The sequence below is a fragment of the Taudactylus pleione genome, unplaced genomic scaffold (genome assembly GCF_031769625.1).
Source record: "Taudactylus pleione unplaced genomic scaffold, aTauple2 ptg000036l, whole genome shotgun sequence".
Classification (NCBI taxonomy): Eukaryota; Metazoa; Chordata; class Amphibia; order Anura; family Myobatrachidae; genus Taudactylus; species Taudactylus pleione.
The window spans coordinates 9,820,789-9,826,429 of NW_028284438.1; positions in this window are offsets into that span (position 1 = coordinate 9,820,789).

Genomic DNA, 5,641 nt, shown 5'->3' on the forward strand with positions numbered 1-5,641 from the left:
GAGAATAACAAACTGCAGCTTGTGCAGTCCTGTTTTATCAATCCTGCAGATTCTGTAATGGTGCATACACACGGTCAGATTTTTCTTCAGATCTGAACGATAACGATTTAAAAAAATCATTCAATTGTTCATATCTGAAGGAAAATCTGACATGTTTGAACGATAAACGATGAAGAATGCGTGATCCCGATGGTCAGATAACGATATCTGATGTGTTTGCAGTCAGATTTGGACGATTCCATTAAGTTTAATGCAGTCAAAAATCATTCGTAGTTCAAATCGTTTATTTGACAAATCTGACCGTGTGTATGCACCTTTAGATAGAAAACGTCCGTGCAAACACTTTTGATAGAGCCGGGTAGTATCCATGCTGCAAATATCACTGATCACGAAAAGCTCCTCCACCGCTTGTACATATCGGCTCAATATTCAGCAGCCTAATGCATTTCCCTGTGCTTACACAGCTTCATCAGAGGCATAGTTAATATCCATGTACCAGCTGCAAGCGGTGCAAGAAATTAGCAGGAAGACGCAGACAGTGCAGTAGTCTAAGAAGCTCATTCAGACCCGCTCGCTTGATGCATTCGCTCACACCCTGCGTATGCGAATCCAGCGCATGCCCAGCAAGGCAGGCGATCGCAAGGCATTAGCACGCCCACTATGTCTTGGCATGTGATCGCTTTGTGTATGCAGATGCCCACCAGCCAGTCTTAAGACGCCCACTTGCACACGTCATCTCCTGGAAGTGCATGACACCATTGGTACAACGAGCACCATTGGATGCGATCGCAGCACTTGAGGTTGGCTATACCCTGCTGCAAGCACTGCAATCACTTCAGTGTGAAATACTACCAGGTGACGTGTACTAGGACGCTGCCTGTTAATTATGCACGTCTCTAAAACTGCTTTGAGACACTCAGGCACACCTGCGTTCACACCTCCCCTCCCCCGTTTCTAGTAGCCTGCTCCTGTTACCACCCACAAACGGCCTCTCCTGTCACTCATTCAGCTGGGCTGTCTATGTCAGACGAGCAAGCGCTTCCCGATCTCTCGCAGTGGTTTGCGCACATACATTGCGATGCATATGCATGCACAGATTGCAAATATCGGCCAGCTATGAGAGCTCGCATCCTAGCTAGCGGGTCTGAATGAGCTCCTAAGCATGATGATACAAATGCATGTATGACTATAATCAGATATTCTAATTCTGGCTATGTACCTCAGATGAAATAATGAGGATTTTCTTGTGGCTGATACCTGAAGTTTAAGTGTCAAACCACCATCCAGCCAACCTCTACTAGGTTAGTCTTCCTCCATCGTCTTTCAAGTCTACGACTCCTTTTCTTGAGCTCACTAACACTCTTGTCAAACCAAAGAGCTTGACAGTGTGGTATGTGGGTTCGTAGAAGCACATAAGCAATAATATCCATTGCAGCTGTCATATCCCTATTATAGTAATGGACAAGGAACAAGGATCTTCTCAGGCACCAAATATTGCAGACAGATCCAGATTTTCTGCAAGAAACTGGGGAGTCATACCCCTCCTTGGACAATACCTGGTCAACTTCACAGGCAAAGTTCTATTATGAGGGGTTGCAACTTTGCAACACCCTCAGGGCTATAGAAGAAGGAAAATTAGTGACATCAATCAGGGGCGGATTGGGATGGGAAACCAGCCCGGGAAATTTCTGGAAGCAGCCCTAATGGGGGATGGGGTCTGTGTAGGGGGCGGGCTCTGTGTAGGGGGCAGGATCCCTCCTTATGGGGACCGACTCCTAGTCAGTGTAAGTTGCAGCTTTCCTCACATCTTTTGCTGCAGTTGCGTCTCAGACTTTATGCTAATGCTGCTCCAAAGCTCTTCCCTAGTGTCCATGTGTCTGAATATCAAGTACTAAGACGCTCACTGTCAGTGTGTACAGACGCTACAATCGTGCTTTGTGCATCTTTAGACTCCTCCATAGGTCGCACCATTGAAACTTTCACAAGCCCTATGCTGGGTGCAGATCATCCGTCTATGTATGGCCTCCTATGTGGGCGATTCAGCGTCTCTGTACACAGCCACAAATATCAACAAGCCCGTGTCACTCCAATAACACTCCCATTCTACCCTACATCTGCGTCTGATTAGTCAAGCGCTGTAACCACCCAGGAACGTCCAGCACATTTGTAATACACTTCTTCGTACATTCGTCTGAATATGCACTGCAACTTTGTACGAACATCATGGCGATGCATGGACAGTGCAACTCAGGCATATGAGCAGACAAGTATATACTATCATAAATGGTCACAACATGCCTGCATTTTCTTTTACTTGCTACCCCCTATAACCTAAACTCCCTGTCTGTCAATCACTCTGTCTCCATGTCCTCACTGCAGCCTCGGTCGGTAAGTTGGCTTGTCTGCACTACTAAGATAGAGAGAAAAAGGATTTGTCCTAATACATGGCGCACATAAAGTTTGTTGATTTATTATAAAAAGAGTAAATACTTTATTAGATATGCATTAAAAATTGGTGCCAGTGGCACCAGGTTCAGCGAAATATTAATAACATTTAGAAGGGAATTGGTGTGAGAAAATGTGAAAAGAATAAATGTGAAAATGTTTTTGATATATTTTTTGTTTTTAATAAAATCGAGATTAATAAACGAATTCCCACCATGTGTGTCAGTTTATTAGTCTGTAATATCTGTTATTCTGGTATATAATCAGGTAGAGCAATCATATAATCACAATAGCAGTGAATAAAGCTCTACATGAAAGAAAAGGGGGGGGGAGTGAAAAAAAAGAGTTAAAAAAATATGATAAACTTACAGTATATACATGAGATAACTTGGTGTATCAGTATGATAGTAAGCTTGAATGAAAGGGGTACCCTTCTACCCAATAATATCACACATATTACTTTTGCCAATATAACATCTCCTGAATATTATCATTGATGTGGTTTACCATAATTGGTCTTTAATTAACCCTTGATATCACCCTGATGTATTTCACCTTTTATTGATGTATTATTGATTTTTTAAATCAATAAATCATACCAGAGGTTATTAATAACTTCCTTTTAGCTCAATGTGCCATTGTTACATAGCAATAATAATTCATTATACATCATTTATCAACAGAATATTAATCTTATGATATCTTATCCACAGATATGTTAGGGGAACAATGGCCCTGATTCAGACCCACTCGCGAGCGGCTGTCCGCTCGCAAGTGGGTCGATGTTCTGCACTGAGCATGCGCACGACGGAGGGAGCTCCGTCGTGCGCATGCGCCAGACGCGACGAGCGAAGGAAAGTCCTTCGCTCGTTGTGTCTGATCAAAGGGGGCGTGCTGTCGATGTTGATTGACAGCACGCCCCCTTTGGTGGGCGTGCCGGGGGCGTGCCTCCCTGACGGGGGCGTTCCCACGGGAACGCCTCCCGTCAGAAGCCGGCCCACTGACATCACTAGTGATGTCAGTGGGAGTGATTTTGGCTCTGATAGAGCCAAAATCACTCCGGAGCTTGCGGTTGAAAACCTCAACCGCAAGCTCCGGCTCGCAGTTTCGATGGTCACGACCATCGCGGCCATCAAAATACACGCTCGTATAGGCTGTGGGTGGTGACCCACAGCTATACGAGCGTCCAGGAGGACGCTCCATTTTTATGGAGGGCGGCCCTCATTCAGAGTGTGCGCTCTGCTCAGAGCGTACGGCTCTGAATGAGGGCCAATGTTTGGTATTTATGGCACAGTATTAAAACAGTGCACATGCATCTGTTATTACTAATCACCTTTATTTTTATCCAATCCCCTATGCTTAAATAAGTAAGATAAATATTGTCTGGTAGTTGCAGATAATGAAAAATCTCCGTATTGGAGTTGATTTAATATTGGTTACAATAGTGGCATTACATGTGTACACTATGCAACATTGTTGCTATTTCAGGATTTATGAAATCATTGAGTTCTCTCATACTACTACACCCTGTCAAAAAGGCAGGTTTCTCTAATTGAGAATGTTAATAACACCTTGCAGCAGATTTAGGTACATTGATACAATTCAAACATAGGGCCTGATTCAGAGCTGAACGCTCTGACCAGAGCGCTCGCTCTGAATCAGGGCCCTCCTACCTTTTTTTGGAGCGTCCTCAAGGACGCTCGCATAGCTGTGGGTTACCACCCACAGCTATAGCGAGTGTCCATGATGATGGTCGCGATGGTCTTGACCATCGCGACCATCGGGCTTGCGACGGAGACCCTATCAGAGCCAAAATCACTCCCACTGACATCACTAGTGATGTCAGTGGTGCCGGCTTGAGACGGTAAACGCCTCCGTCTGGCAGGCACGCCCACCAAAGGGGGTGTGCTGTCAATCAACATCGACAGCACGCCCCCTTTGGTGCGAGACCCGGAGCGATGGAGAGCCCGTTGCTTGCCGGGTCTTGCGCATACGTACGACGGAGCTCCGTCCGTCGTGCGCATGCGCAGTGGGGGAACATCGACCCGCTTGCGAGCGTACTGCCGCTCACGAGTGGGTCTGAATGACCCCCATAAAGCATACATATCAGGTGTCCCTTTATAGTATCTTATCCACCGATGTATTAGGGAAACAATATTTGATGTTTACAGCACAGTAATAAAACAATGCATCAGCAACTGTTATTGACAGTCACTTTATTCTGTAATATCTTATGTATTATTTTAGATGGCCGCACCCCCAATTCAAATATAAATTATATATATCAAATTCTGGGGTTCTTTTTAGACGTATATAATGTGTTGCAGATGTATTCTTCCTTCTGTTTTTTTCTTGTCTGCACTACGACTGACGTATGCTCTGTCCAAAACAATTTACTCAACTGCACAAACATCCACCTTTGAATCATGCTCTTATTTCCTCAGCAGCTATTAATTTTATGCCCTCGGGCCCCATTATAGTTACGTCCCTGATCAGATCACTACCCAGGACTGTGAATAATAGGGTAGCCTAAAACCCTCTCATTTTGCCGTCTTATAGCCTCATCTTTTAAGTATACACATCACCCTCTAATTACGCTGCAGTGTACACAGTGCTTCCATATTACCCCTTAGTACGACACGCAGCACCCTCCATAATACCACTCCGTATACACAACAACACCATGATACCTTTCAGTATACAAAGTGACCTCCACCATAATATACCTCACTACACACAGTGCCCCATATTACCCCCCCAGTACACAGAGCACCTCCATAATAGCCATCAGTACACACAGTGCCCTCATATCCCCCCCCAGTACACAGTGGCTCATATTACTCCCAGTACATAGAGCACCTCCATATTACCCCCCCCCCCAGTACACAGAGCACATCCATATAACCCCCCAGTACACACATTGCATCCATATTACCCCCGGTACACACATTGCATCCATATTACCCCCAGTACACACAGCACCTATATATTTAACCCCCAGTACACAGAGCACCTTCATATTACTTGCCCCCAGTACACACAGCACATCCATATTACCCCCCCCCCCAGTACACACAGCACCCATATATTAACCCCCAGTACTCTCAGCACCCCCATTTTACCTCCCAGTACACACAGCACCCATATATTAACCTCCAGTAATCACAGCACCCCCATATTAACCCCCAGTACTCAC